Below are 19,810 nucleotides of genomic sequence, written 5' to 3' on the forward strand. Positions count from 1 at the left end.
GGTGCTGGAGAAGACTCCTGAGAGGTCCCTTGGACAGCAAGGAGATCAAACCAGTCAATCTTAAGGGATATCAATCCTGAATACTCTTTGTAAGGGCTGCTGCTGAAGCTGCAGTATTTTGATATTCTGATGCGAACAGCCAACTCATTGGAAAAGTCCCTAATGCTGGGAAAGATTGAGGGCAGAAAGAGAAGAGGGCATCAGAGAATGAGATGGCTGAATGGCATCACTGATGCAGTGGACATAAACTTAGGCAAACTTCAGGAGGTGGTATGGGACAGGGCGGCCTGGCATGGTGAAGTCCATGGGGTTGCAAAGAGTTGGACGTGACTGGGCAATTGAACAATAACAACAAGAAACAATTACATTTGTAAGAGACGTCTCCATCTTCCTCTCTATACCTAGAGAGGAGGATGAGCAACTCAAGCAATGCTCATCAGTGAAGTAGTCATCTTATCTCCTTGCTATTCTTTGGAACTCTGCATTCAGATGGGAATATCTTTCCTTTTCTCCTTTGCTTTTCACTTCTCTTCTTTTCACAGCTATTTGTAAGGCCTCCTCAGACAGCCATTTTGTTTTTTTGCATTTCATTTCCGTGGGGATGGTCTTAATCCCTGTCTCCTGTACAATGTCACAAACCTCCGTCCACAGTTCATCAGGCACTCTGTCTATCAGATCTACTCCCTTAAATCTATTTCTCACTTCCACTGTGTAGTCATAAAGGATTTGATTTAGGTCATACCTGAATGGTCTAGTGGTTTTCCCTACTTTCTTCAACTTAAGTCTGAATTTTGCAATAAGGAGTTCATGATCTGAGCCACCGTCTGCTCCCAGTCTTGTTTTTGCTGACTGTATAGAGCTTCTCTATCTTTGGCTGCAAAGAATATAATCAGTCTGATTTCGGTGTTGACCATCTGGTGATGTCCACGTGTAGAGTCTTCTCTTGTGTTGTTGAAAGAGGGTGTTTACTATGACCAGTGCGTTCTCTTGGCAAACTCTATTAGTCTTTGCCCTGCTTCATCCTCTACTCCAAGGCCAAATTTACCTGTTACGCCAGGTGTTTCTTGACTTCCTACTTTTGCATTCCAGGCCCCTATAATAAAAGGACATCTTTTTTGGGTGTTAGTTCTAAAAGGTCTTGTAGGTCTTCATAGCAGCAGCAAACATATACATATACAGTTTTGATTGGAAGATGAGGACTTCTCTGTCTTATTAACAAAAACAATTCCTTTATTTGAAATTTTTGATAATTTAACTGGAAAATCAAATGCATTGATTTAGACTTAACTTCCATATGCTTAAGGCTTCCCCTTGTGGCTCAGCTGGTAAAGAATCCTGCAATGTGGGAGACCTGGGTTCGGACCCTGGGTTGGGAAGATCCCCTGGAGAAGGAAAAGGTTACCCACTCCAGTATTCTGGCCTGGAGAATTCTTTGATTTTCCTGGTGTTAATAATGAGTTTTTCCCCTTTCTATATGCCTGTTTGTCCTTTAGATGCTTTCATCAGATACTTGGTGACATTTACTGTCCATTCATATTTAAGGGGGGGCGCCAGATAATCACGATGGTGTGATCACTCACCTACAGCCAGACATCCTGGAATGTGAAGTCAAGTGGGCCTTAGAAAGCATCACAACGAACAAAGCTACTGGATGTGATGGAATTCCAGTTGAGCTATTTCAAATCCTAAAAGATGATGCTGTGAAAGTGCTGCACTCAATATGTCAGCAAATTTGGAAAACTCAGCTGATGCAAAGAGCTGACTCATTTGAAAAGACCCTGATGCTGGGAAAGATTGAGGGCAGGAGGAGAAGGAGACAACAGAGGATGAGAGAGTTGGATGGCATCACCGACTCGATGGACATGGGTTTGGGTAGACTCTGGGAGTTGGTGATGGACAGAGAGGCCTGGCGTGCTGCAATTCATGGGGTCGCAAAGAGTCGGACACGACTAAGCGACTGAACTGAACTGAACTTACATTGTAATTGGAAACTGTGTAAAGAAGTTGGCCTTACTGATTTGCTAAGCTTTGTTATCAAACTAAGTTTTTTTGCCTGCCCTGCAGCAAGTCAGATGCTGAGATGCCAGCAGTTTTCAGCAGACAAAGAGTTTATTCACAAGGCACCCAAGACAGGAGACCTGAGAACAAGGCTCAGATCTGCCTCCTCAAAGTTGAGGGGGTTGAGATCTTTACAGGATAAAGAAGCACCCTGGTCTTAGGCATGGGATGTCTAAGGTGATTGGAGGCAAGGGAAAGTTGAGATAATTGGTGTGCTGTGTAGGTACATCTGAGTTACATGCTTCTTCATAGGATGCATGTTAAAAACTGGAGGTGCATAGTGTGATCAGAGGGAGTTTTTGGCCCTCTGACATCAAAGCATCTTTCGTCAGACACCTGCCAAGGCCCAGTTTTGGGATTGGTGGTCTCAGCCAGTCTTAGCCAGCTTGAACTGAACAAGAGCTGACTCCAGTTCCTGAGAAACAATTTCAGCCCCCGTTATTTCTATAGTGACCCATACATCTGAGGTGTTATCTATAGGAGTGGTTAAAGAGTCTTGTGATAAATTACGTAGGCTACATGAGGCTCAGCTGGAATTTCATGACCTCCACTAGCTTTGTTCATAGTGATGCTTCCTAAGGCCCACTTGACCTCCTACTCTAGCATGTCTGGCTCTAGGTGAGTAATCACAGCATTGTGATTATCTGTGTCATGAAGATCTTTTTTGTATAGTTCTTCTGTGTATTCTTGCTACCTCTTCTCAATATCTTCTGCTTCTGTTAGGTCCACACCATTTCTGTCCTTTATTGTGCCCATATTTGCATGAAATGTTCCCTTGGCATCTCTAATTTCCTTGAAGAGATCTCTAGTCTTTCCCGTTCTATTGTTTTCCTCTATTTCTTTGCATTGATCACTGAGGAAGGCCTTCTTATCTCTCCTTGCTATTCTTTGAAACTCTGCATTTAGATGGATATATCTTTCCTTTTCTCCTTTGCCTTTCACTTCTCTTCTTTTCACAGCTATTTGTAAGGCCTCCTCAGACAACCATTTTGCCTTTTTGAATTTCTTCTTCTTGGAGATGGTTTTGATCACCGCCTCCTGTACAATGTTATGAACTTCTGTCCATAGTTCTTCAGGTACTCTGTCTATCAGATCTAATCCCCTGAATCTATTTGTCACTTCCACTGTGTAATCATAAGGGATTTGATTTAGGTCCTACCTGAATGGTCTAGAGATTTTCTCTAGTTTCTTCAATTTAAGTCTTAATTTTGCAATAAGGAGTTCATGATCTGAGCCACAGTCAGCTTCTGGTCTTGTTTTTGCTAAGGAAAATCAATCCTGAATATTCATTGGAAGGACTGATGCTGAAGCAGAAGCACCAATACTTTGGCCACCTGATGCAAAGAACTGACTCACTGGAAAATACCCTGATGCTGGGAAATATTGAAGGCAGCAGGGGAAGGGGATTACAAAGGATGGATGGCATTGGTGGATGGCATCACCAACTCAATAGACATGAGTTTGAGCAAGCTCCGGAAGTTGGTGATGGACAGGGAAGCCTGGCATGCTCCATTCCAGGTGATGACAAAGAGTCGGACATGACTGAGCTACTGAACTGAACTGAAAAGCAAGCTTAATCAGTGAAGGCATTATACCAGTGAAAGGGCTTTTACAAGCTGTTCTTTTACCTCTTGTTCTGAAAAACAGGGTCAAGAATTTCTGCTAGTCAGTATTAATTCCAGTGGGGTACAGTTTCATTATCATAAGTTGATCAGATGTACACTCAGATATTTTCTGGAGGAGGGCATGGCAACCCACTCCAGTATTCTTGCCTGGAGAATCCCATGGACAGCGGAGCCTGGCGGGCTATAGTCCATGGGGTCGCAAAGAATCAGACACGACTGAATCAACTTAGTATGTTCACACACACACACGGATATTTGGTTGGGAATTTGTATTGGATAAAGCATAGCTAGCTTCTGTAACACATAGACTGTAAAATAAAGGCTCAAACACTATGGAAATTTTTTATTATTCACTTTTCTGGTTAATGGGTGATTTTACTCTCTGGAGAGATTTAGAGATATAGACTCTTTTCCTTTTGATCCTACTTTTCACAGGGTCTTATAGTACCCTCATGGCAGAAAGTGAAGATGAACTTTAGAGAGGACACATTTGCTTTTTAAATCTTTATCCTGTAAGTGACAGACATTACAGTAGCCAGAAGTAGTTCAATGAAAATTGGGCTGGGAAATGTCTCCAGCTAGGACACTGCTTCCCAGTGACAAATCTGAGCTATGGGGAAGCAAGTATTAATTTTGAAGGCAGCGTGCCATCTCTGCCTCTGAAAACCTCCCTGAAACATCACCATCTATAGATCTTTGCTGTGGGGTTTGGTTGGTAAAAATAAACTGGACTGCCACATTCTTTTTAGTTAATACAGTGTCATTGCTTCTTAAACTTCAATATGCCTATAAATACACAGTAATATATGCATTGTGTTTCCATAATTCTAGTGTAGACTTTCAATTTCTGATTTCTAACAAGATCTCAGGTAATAAAAATTCTGCTGCTCTGTGGACCATTCTTTGAGCAACAAAGACCCAAGTTACAGCACTCTGCCTCCATCTGTTCCATTTGTTTCTGACTTCAGAGCCCTTTTGACTAAACTTTTCCAGGGAATACACTTCTTCTCTAATGCTAGTGTGTACAGGAGTAATTTCCTGGTGGAAAGAAGTGGGGGAGAGTCCCTAGTAATCTCCCTGTTCTTTCTGCAGCTTTTCATGGTGGGTTTTACATCACTAAAAGTTAAAACTGGGTATTTTTAAAGAGTCGTAATGATTCACATATCAAATCTTTATGGAAGGGAAAAAAGTGACTTGAGTCAGTTAGACTGAAGGTCTTTAGAGAGGAAGAAAAGAGGATATGCTGGAAGTGGTGATTAGTACAAGGAGAATATCTACCACATCTCCAGGTCCAACGGTTAGGGAGGTAAGGAGACTAACACCAACTGAGTGAGCTGTGTGGAAGCCTGGTTAGAACAAGAACGTGATGGGACAAATTAGAGAATCTAGTGACGAAGGAAGAAAAGTTGAAGGAGTTGTGGGAGAGGGAAAGGTGGGTAGAAAGTTGCTAGAGTACATTCTTGGAATTGAAATCTGAGGCATGAGGGAGGGATAACCTGGAGAGCCAAGCTTCCTTTGGTGATTGATATAAACAGATGCAGATTACAATTAGCTTAGTCCTGATGATTCTGAACAGATAGCAGGAGAGCTCAGGGAAAGAGGGGATGAGACTAGAGGTTAGGACATGTCAGAGGCAAGTTCCAGGTCTCTGGACTGACCCCCATTGGTGGAGGTCTCCAAAGGGAAGGTCTGACTCTGAGTATGTCAAGGAAGTTTACCCAGGAAAGTGAAAGAATGTACTGGCAGAAGAAGGGGAATTTAGCTAATAGTACAATGTAGAACCCCCTCATATTATACTCATTGTATTAAGTACACATCTTTCAGTTTCTGTTTGATATATGCTCTGCCCAAAGGCAGATATCATCATCACTACCTTTTTTTTAATCCAATTTTCTCAATGTGGCTAATTGTTTTATGTAACATTTGTGGATGGCTGAAAATAATGTGAGACTTCTAAGGGATATGTAATTCTGTTTAAAATAAAGGCTGCAAATCTCCTGAAAGTTAAATCATTGCAGATCCATCACTGTATACTGTGTGATTTGGTTATTAAAAAGTAAATAAATCATAAGTTCTTTGAGCAAAGTTAATAACAAACAGAAAGGCTGTGGCAGGAACCAGACCAGCTTCTCTTCTTCTGATTAACTGAAAGAGATTGATTTAAAATTTATACTATCAAGGAAAAGGCAACTTCTGTATTATCCCCAGGCAGTTACACATTGGTGAGAAATACAGCCACATACCAAATCCTCTCCATTATACAGACTTACTTTCAATTTGTTAGTTCATTTCATCATCAATCATCTACTCTTTCATTGAGGAAATGTAAGCTAGCAGTGCAGTTTGTTTGTGGAACACTATTTTCATACTTAGCATTGTGTGAAACTGAATTCTTCACTTTGTTAAATTCAGCCTTATTTAGTGCAAGGGAATTGTAGACACATGTAGGGACAGTCACCAAAGTGCTGAACAGGCAGAGGGTAAACATAGAAATGGCTCTTTGGAATCTTCTCTAAGAAGAAAGCTCTGAATGATGATTTTTAACTCTTAGATGTCTTTATGTTTTCTCATAATGTAAAGGTGACTAAGACCAGCTTCCCTCAGCTTTTAAGATAATGAAGTTGAGATATTGCCAAAAAAGCAGCATCTCTTGTTTCGTGTCTTCATTTGTAACTATTTCTATATTCAATTTTGCAAGAGGGATTTCCAAAGCACACTGATAAATAAAATGAGTTTATATAAATTCTGGAACACTTAGTGTCATGGGTAAAGGTACAATATTTTAATTATGTAAGTAGTTCCTATTACCTTGAGACACAACTTCTTCTAGGCAGCTTCTTCATCAAATGAACCTAGGCTTTTTAAAACATTCCAAATAGTTTGTTTATTGTGAATTTAATCACCAGTTTGACAGAAGTTGACAAGGAATATAGTCAAGTCAAACTTGGATGTGTGGGGGGATGTTTTCAGAGAACCAACTGAAAAGGAATTTTTTTTTTTCTTTTTAACAGTTGCTTTGTGCTGAAGTTCTTTCCTGTATTGTATTTTTGTTTCTTTGCACTGGTGATCTAATTGTCTGCTGACATATCCATTATCTTTTATAGTCATTTCAAGTAGCAAAAAGATTAGTTGCATATGATTTTTACCACTTCTCTTGGACTTGCAACTGGTTCTCCCTGATTGCTTCATTTTAATAGCCTGCCTAATGCAGTTAAAAAGCTCTAACACCATTTGAGCGTAAGATGGCTATGACCAATGAAGAAGGCAAGCTAAAGACCTTGACCATGATACTGTGTATGCAAAGAAAACTACTTTCCTTGGGGTAAAAACTTGAACAAACAAAACCACAGCATCTAGAATATAGGAAGTCATTGTAAGAAAAGAAACAAAAAAACAGAGGATTTTTATTTGTTTTTACCGAGACCTATGCAGTTATTGCAAAACTTCCAAAGTTCCTCTATCAAGTGAGATTATGAAATTTTTCAAATGCAAAAGAATGTTTCTATTGGATTGTCTTTCTATTTGAATAGAACATTGTATCAATAGTCATTCCTCCCATGATTCTAAATTGTAGAGTCTAGAGACAAAGGTCAGAATAATAATCACATTTACACAATCCTACATCACTTTTTAAAAAATAGAGCAACCTCAATGAAATATGTCTTCATGAAACCAAAGCAGATGTTTTTATCTTTTTCAAGACTGAGAAGAAATAAGACTATTTGACGTTGAACTGTTATCAATAAACTGCTGTTGTTTTAATCTTTTCCTATTCCTTCCTTCTTCCTTCCTTCCTTCCTTCTTTCCTTTTCCTAAAACATCTGATTCACTCAAGAGGAATGAATTAAAGGTGTCCTTCCCTTAGTGAGATGTTAAATCTTTTGGGATTTAAGAGTGTCTTATACTTTTTCCTTATATGACTTGGATAGTCTGCGGAGTTTAGAAGAATACATTAGTTTTTCTGAATTTACAAAATGACTTAAAACTGGTTTATGCCCACTGGAAATCAAAGGCTATATCAGACACTGAAATGTACATGGGGTGTTTAATTTTATGTGTCAGCTTGATGGGCCATGAGTGCCCAGATTAAACACTTCTGAATGTGTCTGTGAGGGTATTTCGGGATGAGATTAGCATTTGAATCTGTGGACTCAGTAAAATAGATGGGGATGGGAGGACATGAGCCAATCCATTAAGAGGCCTGACTAGAATGAAAAGGGTAGGAAGGGAGGATTTGCCCTATTTCTGTCTGCCTGCTCAGTCCTTGGACTGAGATTTACACCGCTGGCTCCCCTGACTCCCAAGACTTTGGACTCATACTGGAATTGTATCACTGGCTTATCTGGGTCTCCACCTTGCAGATAGCAGATCACGGGGACTTAGCCCCCATGATCATATGTGCCAACTCAAAGATAAATAGATAGATGGATAGACAGGTAGATCCATTAGTATTGTTTCTCTGGTGAATCCTGGTTAATACAGCACATTTTTCATTTATGAATATTTTTAGTGAAAACACAAAATCTGCTATCTGATTGTTCAAAATAAGAGGGTGGAATATTTGATCGGGTGATCCATACTTACGTCAAGGCTGTATATTGTCACCCTGCTTATTTAACTTATATGCAGAGTACATCATGAGAAATGCTGGGCTGGAAGAAACACAAGCTGGAATCAAGATTGCCGGGAGAAATATCAATAACCTCAGATATGCGGATGATACCACCCTTATGGCAGAAAGTGAAGAAGAACTAAAGAGCCTCTTGATGAAGGTGAAGGAGGAGAGTGAAAAAGTTGGCTTAAAGCTCAACGTTCAGAAAACTAAGATCATGGCATCTGGTCTCATCACTCCATGGGAGATAGATGGGGAAACAGTGGAAACAGTGTCAGACTTTACTTTTTTGGGCTCCAGAATCACTGCTGATGGTGACAGCCATGAAATTAAAAGATGCTTACTCCTTGGAAGGAAGGTTATGGCCAACCTAGATAGCATGTTTAAAAGCAGAGACATTACTTTGCCAACAAAAGTCCGTCTAGTCAAGGCTATGGTTTTTCCAGTGGTCATGTATGGATGTGAGAGTTGGACGGTGAAGAAAGCTGAGCGCCGCAGAATTGATGCTTTTGAACTGTGGTGTTGGAGAAGACTCTTGCGAGTCCCTTGGACTGCAAGGAGATCCAATCAATCCATCCTAAAAGAGATCAATCCTGGGTGTTCACTGGAAGGTTTGATGTTGAAGCTGAAACTCCAATACTTTGGCCACCTCATGCGAAGAGTTGACTCATTGGAAAAGACCCTAATGCTGGGTAGGATTGGGGGCAGGAGGAGAAGGGGACGACAGAGGATGAGATGGTTGGATGGCATCACCGACTCGATGAACATGGGTTTGGGTAGACTCCGGGAGTTGGTGATGGACAGGGGGGCCTGGCGTGCTGCAATTCATGGGGTCGCAGACAGTCGGACACGACTGAGCGACTGAACTTAACTGAACTGAACTGATCCATACTTAAGCGAGTCCCTTGTGGCTCAGCTGGTAAAAAATCCACCTGCAATGTGGGAGACCTGGGTTCGATCCCTGGGTTGGGAAGATCCCCTGAAGAAGAGAATGGCTACTCACTCCAGTATTCTGGCCTGGAGAATTCCATGGACTGTATAGTCCATGGGGTCACAAAGAGTCAGACACGGTTGAGTGACTTTCACTTTCACTTTCTTTCTATACTTAAAGCCAGAGTAGAAACTTCTCAGCCTTGATGGTGAGGGGAAACCCAATGATTAAATAAATAATATAAACAAAATATATAAATAGAATGTAACCCAATATTACATTTTGAGGAGGAAGAGAAAAAGGAAATGGAAACAAAATCAGAAGAAAAAGAGTAGGAGAATAAGGAAAGGAGAAAGAGTAAATGACTTTTTTAGTATCATGATGAGTGGTTGACAAAAAGCATCATAATGGGACATGGAACAGAGCCACTGACAAAACCTCATGGATTTCTGTATGACAGCAGCTCAGTCACTCACAAACATTTATGGTGGAACCAGTGTTTGGTAGACCTCTTTACATCAATGACAAGAGCTTGATTTTTAGGTTTTTCAACTACTGCTTAGTAAAACAAATAACCACATAAACAAACAACCAAAAGTCCCAAAGTAGGCAAAAACAGAGCTTAAGATAGGTAAAAATACAACTGATATCAGTGCCTGAAGATCTAATTTAGGATGAGGGTTACTAGAGACACAACTATGAGCTGTTAAAGTCAAAATTTGGAATGCAACCTGCAAAGAAGATTGACTCTGAAAGTCCCAGTAAATGAGTAGGAATTCTTTAAACTATAAGACTTCTTTGAACAGAGCATACTTAGCATAGAAAGTCTGTTGTCAAAGTTGAAATTCATCATGTACGTTCCACCAGCTACTAATTCTCACAGGAAATTCGAGAATTATATAATGATAGGAAAGCAAAGGATTCACTGGGCTCTCAGGTAACATTCAGTGACCTAAGTAATTGGAAAAAGGGAACCTTCAGTTTTAAAACTGATAAACAATGAATTACCTGATATGTTTAGGGAGGAAAAAAAGGAAAATCTTTTCTAATCCCATTTAAGAAATGTTTTAATTAAAAGATAATTTTAAAATCACTATTAAGGATTTTTAACATGGCAGTAAACCTCTAGGCCATTCAGGTATAACCTAAATCAAATCCCTCATGATTATACAGTGGAGGTGACAAGTAGATTCAAGGGATTAGATCTGCTAGATAGAGAGCCTGAAGAACTATGGATGGAGGTTCGCAACATTGTATGGAAGGCAATCACCAAAACCATCCCAAAGTAAAAGAAATGCAGGAAGGCAAAATGGTTGTGAGAGGAAGCCTTACAAATAGCTGAGGAAGAAAAGAAGCAAAAGGCAAAGGAGAAAGGGAAAGATATACCCATCTGAATGCAAAATTCCAGAGAACAGCAAGGAGAGATAAGAAATCCTTCCTAAATGATCAATGCAAAGAAATAGAGGAAAACAATAGAATGGGAAAGACAAGACATCTCTTCAAGAAAATTGGAGATACCAAGGGAACATTTCAGGCAAAGATGGGCACAATAAAGGACAGAAAGAGCAAGGACCTAACAGAAACAGAAGAGATTAAGAAGAGGTGGCAAGAACACAAAAGAACTATACACAAGAGGTCTTAATGACCCAAGTAACCATGATGGTGTGGTCACTCATCTAGAGACAGACATCCTGGAGTGTGAAGTCAAGTGGGCCTTAGGAAGCATTACTACAAACAAAACTAGTAGAGGTGATAGAAATCCAGCTGAGCTATTTCAAGTCTTAAAAGATGATGTTGTTAAAGTGCTGCACTCTTTATGCCTGCAAATTTGGAAAACTTAGCAATGGCAACAGGACTGGATTTTTCCAGTACAGTTTTCAATTTTCATTCCAATCCCAAAGGAAAGCAATGCCAAAGGATGTTCAGATTACCTCACAGTTTTGCTCATCTCACATGCTAGCAAGGTAATGCTCAAAATCCTTCAAACTAGGCTTCAACATTATGTGAAAGGGGAACTTTCAGATACACAAGCTGGATTTAGAAGAGGAACAGGAGATCAAATTGCCAGCATCCATTGGATCATAGAAAAAGCAAGGGAATTCCAGAAAAATATCTACTTCTGCTTCATTGACTAAAGCTTTTGTGTGGATCACAGCAAACTGTGGAAAATTCTAAGAGATGGGGATATCTGGATGACCTTACCTGACTCCTGAAAAACCTGTATGCAGGTCAAAAAGAAATGGTTAGACATGGAATAATGGACTGGTTCAAAATTGGGAAAGGAGTCAAGGCTGTATATTGTCACCCTGCTTATTTAACTTATATGCAGAGTGAAGTGAAAGTGAAAGTAGCTCAGTCGTGTCCGACACTTTGTGACCCTATGGAGTATACAGTCCATGGAATTCTCCAGGCCAGAATACTAGAGTGGGTTGCCATTTCCTTCTCCAGGGGATCTTCCCAACCCAGGGATCAAACCCAGGTCTCCCACATTGCAGGCGGATTCTTTACCAGCTGAACTACAAGGGAAGCCCCAAAATACTGGAGTAGGTAGCCTATCCCTTCTCCAGAGGATCTTCCTGACCCAGGAATAGAACTGGGATCTCCTGCAGCAGGAAGATTCTTTACCAACTGAGCTATCAGGGAAGCCCTGATATGCAGAGTGCATCATGTGAAATGCAGGGCTGGATAAAGCACAAGCTGGAATCAAGATTACCAGGAGAAATATCAACAACCTCTATATGCAAATGATACTACTCTAATGGCAAAAAGTAAAAAGGAAGTAAAGAGCCTTTTGATGAGGGTGAAAGAGGAGTGTGAAAACACTGGCTTAAAAAACTAAGATCATGGCATTCAGTTCCATCACTTCATGGCTAATAGATAGGGGGAAAGTAGAAACAGTGGCAGATTTTATTTTCTTGGGTTCCAAAATCACTGTGGATGGTGATTGCAGCCATGAAATTAAAAGACGCTTCCTCCTTGGAAGAAAAGCTATGACAAACCTAGACAGCAGAGGCATCATTTTGCTGACAAAGGTATGCATTGTCAAAGCTATGGTTTTTCCAGTAGTCATGTACGGATGTAATAGTTGGACCATAAAAAGGACTGAGGGCTGAAGAATTTATGCTTTCAAACTGTGGTGCTGAAGAAGAGTCTTGAAAGTCCCTTGGACAGCAAGGAGATCAAACCAGTCAATTTTAAAGGAAACCAACCCTGAATATTTATTGAAAGGACTGCTGCTGAAGCTGAAGCTCTAATTTTATAGCCCCTTGATGGGAAGAGCCAACTCACTGGAAAAGACCCTGATGCTGGTAAAGATTGAGGGCAGTAGAAGGGCGCAACAGAGTATGTGATGGTTGGATGGCATCACCGACTCAATGGACATGAGTTTGAACAAACTCTGGGAGATAGTGGACAGGGAAGCCTGGCATGCTTCAGTCTGTGGGGTCACGAAGAGTTGGATAGGACTTAGCGACTGAACAATAACAACAATAGTACAAATTACCAGGGGCCAGAGCTTAGAAACAAGGTAAATGAGTTTATTAAGCCAATATTTATTAACTGTCTACTATATAACAAGTTGGAGAAGGAAATGGCAACCCACTCCAGTATTCTTGCCTAGAGAATCCTGTGGTCAGAGGAGCCTAGAGGGCTGCTGTCCATAGGGTTATACAGAGTCAGACACGACTGAAGCGACTTAGCGTGCATGCATGCATTGGAGAAGGCAATGGTAACCCACTCCAGTGTTCTTGCCTGGAGAATCCCAGGGACAGAGGAGCCTTGGGGGCTGCCGTCTTTGGGGTCGCACAGAGTCAGACACGACTGAAGCGACTTAGCAGCAGCCACAGTAGCATATAACCAGTTCTTTGCGTGGACTTATGAAAATAATAGGACTATTTTCCCAAATTCCAAGAAAGTAATAAAAGATACATGTTAAAAGTGAATCAAATATTCTGAAAGCTTAACTGAAAATTTAAATATTCAGTTAAATTTTAAGTCTCAAAACTCAAGATGTAATCTTAAATATTAATAAACATTTATAAATATAAAAATCTTCATTTTAAAGAATTGATTCGTATTGAATCATTCCAGATAAATGTTATCATAGTTAAAGCCCTTTCTATATTTGTAGTTTTATCATGTGATTCAAAGTTCTAAAGCACTGAGACATGATATATGTAAGAAACAAAAGTCCCCTATATATCTTTTAAAAATGTATTATAATCAGTAAGCAATGTGATAATGCTGTCATTTAATGACAATATCAATTGTACATAACAATTTTACATAACATACATTTAGGCAGTTGTTCTCCTGGAAATATTTGAGCATGGCTCTGTTTTACATTCAAAATATCTCCCCTATACAATTACACATAAATCACAATTTACTAGGTAGAAGAGCATGATGTTTAAATATGCAGGCTGTGCTGTAATCATCTGAGGTGAGATCCTAGTTTTATTCTTTTTTTAATCTTCCCTTTGCCTTAGCTGTGGAATTGGAATCACTATAGAACTTTCCCCATAGGCTTACAGTGATGACTAAACAATTAACATTTATAGCTTCAATATGTGACTCAAGAAAATTCTCAATAAACATTTAAATAATATTATGCAAAGTAGGCATGCCAAGCCATGAGGTTATAGGGGATTTTTCCCTCAAATTCCACCTGTCTACTATATCACCACTTACAAATTCTGTGTAACATGAAATTTAGTTTTGGACCTTCTCTGATTATCTGTCTTGAAATACCGAGACTTCTAGTGTAAATACCTTTTAGTCTTAAGACACCCCATGACTAAAGATTCTCTTTCTAATTGCCATCTGAAGTCTGAAGAATTAGGTTGTCATAACCTATTCTTTCTTGTTCATTTTATAATCCTGTGACAACAACATGGTCACTCAAGAGAATAATTAAAATTTCAGGTTACTTAATCCCATGAGGATAAACATTTTCATCATCTTTATCTCCTAATTGTTAACAAATATTCTTGAAAAAAGCACAATGTCACATTTAACTAATTTGCATATACTGAGAAGGTAGCGAGTTTTTAAAGAAGTCATTATTTTGAGTAAAACAATGACTGGCGTAAGTTGTACTCATGTTGTCTTCACAAATACATAACAAAATTGTTAAGTTTTGTCAGTGAGTCTGTTTATGCCTGTGATCAAAAGCTGTAGTGACTTGTCAGACTACTTCTCTGTTTCCACTCCCAAACAATAACTGTAATATCTTGCTTGGAAAGACTATAATTAATTAACCTCATAAGTCAATCAGGATCCTTATTGCTCCATTAAAAGGTTATATGAACCCTTTATCTTATGTTTGTAACTTTTTAAAAAAAGGGACTGTGAAGAAAAGGAGATTAATGACTAAATACAACAAAACTCAAAAAAGAAACTTGTAAAGAAAAAACCTCTTAATAGAAATGCTTTGTCATGCATTGACTAGTAGTTTTGATAAGGATTACCTGTAATGAGAAATTACATAGTCTGAAATTTAAATTTATTTGCTGTTTGATTGCAGCTGTGTAAATTTTTCCAGCCCACCACAACCCCATGCCCCGCCATCCACCCCCTGCCTAGAATGCCTTTGTTACATTCTGAAAGACTGTCACTGAAATTTTTTACCTTCTACTAATAGGCAAACTTTAGACTGGGAGTGGGTGATTTTTTAGCACAGAAAGTGACCCTGGAAATCTATTTTCTGATTTACACATAATTAATTTGCACCTTAATGATGAGTAACACAGCAGGGCATCTGCTATTTTCAGCAGTATACTGGATTAGTCTCATGACTGTCATTAAATATTTAATAATGTTATATGTTTATGCCTATAAAATTAAAAAATTTAATCCTGATTCTTAATCTTTACTTGGCAGAGTGGCTACTCAGAATAACTTCTGTTCTCGAAATTCTGTGTGGGTCAACTTACCTACAAAATTAAGCAACTGGGCGTAGGGAAAAGAAAGGGCAGAGGTTTGTCTTTTTCTAGTAATTTGAAGACTAAACACAATTTTTGTCAAAATGTATCCTGTAGTCCAATCAACTGGGAATGCTTGTTACAAATGAACCTTGCCATATTCTTAAAGTGGGGTTTGGGAGTCTGTGTATTTACACACACCTATCTTTTGTGTAGGAAGTTCATGGTTAACACTGAAAACAGGATGATATGAAGGGTGATTTGAGCTGGGGAGGTACAGATGGTTTGTATTGTGTGCTGACAAACAAAAGCAGAAAATAGTTGTAGAGACCTGAGACCATGAGGGGACTGCAACTGTCCAAACTGGAGCGGATGGGAAGAGCCAGTATATACTGAACCGGAAGATGAAAACCCAGAGTAGTATCAGCAACTAACAGAAGATAATGTAGGAACATGTTGCAAAAGAAGGGAGTAGATAAAAATAGCTTCTAACAAGACAGGTGTAAGAGTGATACAGCAGCAGGAGCCAGCATTCCAGCACTTTTTTTTTTTCCACTTTCTAGAGTGGCTGGCAATCTTCAACATTCTAATGTCCATTGCCCCTTCCATCCAAAAGTAATATTCTATGTAAAATTATATAGTTGATTTATCTATAAATCCTAACTGAATAAGACTACTTATTGTACATTATTCTAACTCAAAACAAGGACTGTCTTTATCTTCATTTTTTCCCTCCTTCGTCTTTTACTTTTCTCCCTCTGGATGATTTTTCTAATGTCCCTTCCAAATGAGCCCCTGTTAGAACAGTCTTCAGCTACCTCCTTCGTTAGTCAAATTTAAAGAAATGGTCTTTCACCCAGTCTTTTGTCCAGCTTCCCTCACACTGGAGACTCCTTTGTACATGATGTGGCATCAGACTGTCAGTGAAGATAGAGCCTGGCCCTGGACTGATGTGATGTTTTTTAAATTAATTTTTATTGAAGTCACAAAGGCATCACTTTGCTGACAAAGATTCATATAGTTAAAACTATGGTTTTTACAGCAGTCATGTACAGATGTGAGAATTGTCCATAAAGAAGACTGGGTGCTGAAGAATTGATGCTTTCAAATTGTGGTGCTGGAGAAGACTCTTGAGAGTCCTTTGGACAGCAAGGAGATCAAACCAGTCGATACTAAAGGAACTTAAACCTGAACATTTATTGGAAGGACTGATGTTGAAGCTGCAATACTTTGGCCACTTGATGCAAAGAGCCGACTCCTTGGAAAAAACACTGATGCTGGGCAAGATTGAAGGTAAGAGAAAGTGGGGGCAGAGGATGAAATGGTTAGATAGCATCACTGACTCAATGTACATGAATCTGAGCAAACACTGGGAAACAGTGGAGGACCCAGGAGCCTAGAGTGCTGTGTCCATGGGGTCACAAAGAGTCAGACATGACTGAGCAACTGAACAACAACAATAAAAACAGTTTGCAATATTGTGTTAGTTTCTGCTGTGCAGCAAAGTGAATCAGTTATATGTATACATGTATTCCCTTCTTTTTTAGATTTTCTTCTCACTTAGGCTACCACAGAGCACTGAGTAGGGTTCCCATTGCTATACAGTCGGGGCTCATTAGTTATCTCTTTTATACATAGTAACGTATATATGTCAATCCCAATCTTCCAATTCATCGCATCCTGTTTCTCTCCTTGATAACCGCAAATTTGTTCTCTACATCTGTAACTCTATTTCTGCTTTGCAAGTGAATAAATAAGATTAGTACATATATACACAATGGAATGTTACTCAGCCATAAAAGGGAACTAAATAGTGCCATTTAGATGGACCTAGAGTTTGTCATTTAGAGTGAAGTAAGTCAGAAAGAGAAAAACAAATATTATATGATGTCACTTATATGTGGAATCTAGAAAAATGGTGCAGATGAACGTATTTGCTATAATGTTTGGGTTATCTGCCCTCAGGGAACATGAACCGCTTGCTGACTCTCACTAGAACACCAGCCTCTTGTTCTGTGTTCGTGGAGTGGATGTTGGCCCAGTTCTAGCTCACTGGCAAGTACGGTACAATGTCACCTGTGACACAGTGTCTCTGAAACCAAACCTGAACAAGATAAAATGACATTTCCTCCAGAGACACATTAGTTTCACATTAGTGATTTATTCTTTAGACTAGTCTGTACCACAGTCCCTGAAAGTACAGTTACCAATGAGTTATTTCCCTTTGAGTTCTTCTGAAAGGTCCCATTCAGATACCTGAATACAATGAAAACATGTTTTGAAACCCATTCTAGAGTTAAATTCAGAGTTAAGTCAGATTGATCTAGACACAGAATGAATTTAATTACTGAAATGTCAGAATAATTCTCATTATGTCTTTCTCCCTATTGTTGTCTTCAGAACAGATTCCTCAGAGTATTGGACTAGGGTGTGCACTCTTCTACTGCAGCACAAGTTTGCTGATTGCCCTGATGGTGAGTAGCCCTAAATTATCTGTACTCATGTTTTATGTGAACTCATGTTTTGTATGAATCCAGGATATAAGCAAAGTGAGACTGAAACCTGTAATGAGGTCAAAAAGAAAAGCAATTGTTCTCAGTTTGAGTAGTTATTGTTTTTTTTTATCTTTGTTGAATAACTAAATTATGAATATGAGTCATATTATGAAGCATTAGCAGTGAAAATCTGTAACTGATCTACATACATTACAAATTGATTTAGATGAGCCAGGTCTAGCTCTAATGACCAGCACACATGATATGCTGAAAGTGTGTAATGACCCTTGCACAGATGCCGCAGAAGTAGAATTTAACAAAATGGGTATTGGCTTTTATTAGATCTCACATGGTCAGATAGCATTTATCTGATGTGAAGAATGGACCTAGTGAATTATCAAACAGACAGATGCCTTTTTTTCTCTTTGCATGTGGTAAGTCTCTTTGGATTTATAATAACTCATCGGAGAACACAGCAATCTCTAAAATTTTGCTGCAAGGTGAGAAAACACCAAGCAGAGACAAGTTATTAAAAAGAGAGGATATATCACATTGAACTCTAAACACTTATTCTTAACACATGATGCCTCCTACAGCAGCAAATAAGATGACAGATGTGTATAATTTATAAAACACTTTCTTGTTTAGAAAAGCAAAGTGATAAAATTGAGTTGATGGATATAGTAGCTGTGAGACAAAATCATTCTTTGTCTATGTAAGCTGTATGTAATAAAATCTCTCAAGTAATGTTCTCCATTTCTTAAATTCAGTTGCTGGTGCTATTTATACTTTTTCAGTCACCTGGCAAGTAAATCTTCTCTCAGTACTCTGAAAATCTAGATCATTACTGTTGATGTTCAGGAAATTGAGAAGTATGATTGCTAACTCAAAGATTTCAGCTGTTTTTTTTTTTTTTTGGATGTGAAGAAAAGAGAAGTATTGTCGTGGGTAGAAAAATGTCCCTCCAAAGATGTTCATGTTCTAATCCTGGAATCTGTTAATATCTTATTGCCTGGCAAGAGGAACTTTACAGATATGATTAAGTTAAGGATCTTGAGATGGACATATTTTTCTGGGTGGGCCCAATATAATTTCACGGGACCTTAGAAAAGGATGCAGGAGAGGCAGAATCATAGACGGAGACATGATGACAGAAGCCGAGGTTAGAGTGATTTATTTGCTGATTTTTATTGAAGATATAAGGGGGCCATGAACCAAGGAATGGAGGCAGCGTCCAGAAACTAGAAAAGGCAGGGATACTTTTTCTCCCCTAGAGCCCCCAGAAGGAATTCAGCCCTGCTAACACCTTGATTTTAGACCCACAAAACCTATTTCAGGCTTTTAAAATGTGAAATCATATGTTTGCACTGTTTTAAGTCACTAAATTGATGGTAATTTGTTTCAACAGCAATAAGACTAATGTAGTCTGTTGCCTTATGGCCACTGTTGGACCCTGTCTAAAAAATATCCCTCATCTTTGTCATAATTTTCCTAAAATGCCTTCAAGTGTATGAAGAATTAAGCATTATATTCCATTTTGATGTATCAAGTCAAAGCTCAGGCAGTGTTTAAGTGACCCATAATGTGATGCTCAGTGACTGATCAACATTGCTGTTCTGGTTGTTGGATATTCTTATTTCCATAGTAAAACCGCATCCTTTGTGGTCAACAATTAGCCTCAGCGACATACTGACAGCATTCCCCAAATTCAACAATCCGGAAGCAAAATAAAATCTTGTTTAAGATGGATTCATGTTCTCTGAAAAACAAACAAGCAGTTTTTCCCTATTTGAAAAGCATTTCGACTTAAAAAGTATTTTTACAAACACAACAAAGTATAACTATGTGCATTTTCTGTGAGTTAGCTAAACAGTAGATTATAATTAATGAGTAGAAATAAAATATTGTTTGTCTAAATGATTTTATAAGCTTTGCAACATGTGGCAATAGCAGTGGGATTCTTTTAAAAAGAATTAGTTGAGTGTTTCCCAAAGAATATAAGAGAAACTAGTCCTAGAGAGTTCACTTTAAAATAAAAGATGTGGCTTTTTATTTCACAATGATGCTGGCTTTATCCTCTTTGACTTTTACAGCAGAATATTATGAAAGCATGTCAAAAAGAATCATATTCAAATTTAACTAAGCTTTTCCACAGTTATCTATGAGAC

Source organism: Giraffa tippelskirchi, chromosome 10, assembly GCF_054371585.1.
Source record: "Giraffa tippelskirchi isolate mGirTip1 chromosome 10, T2T-mGirTip1v1.2.pri, whole genome shotgun sequence".
Taxonomy (NCBI): Eukaryota; Metazoa; Chordata; class Mammalia; order Artiodactyla; family Giraffidae; genus Giraffa; species Giraffa tippelskirchi.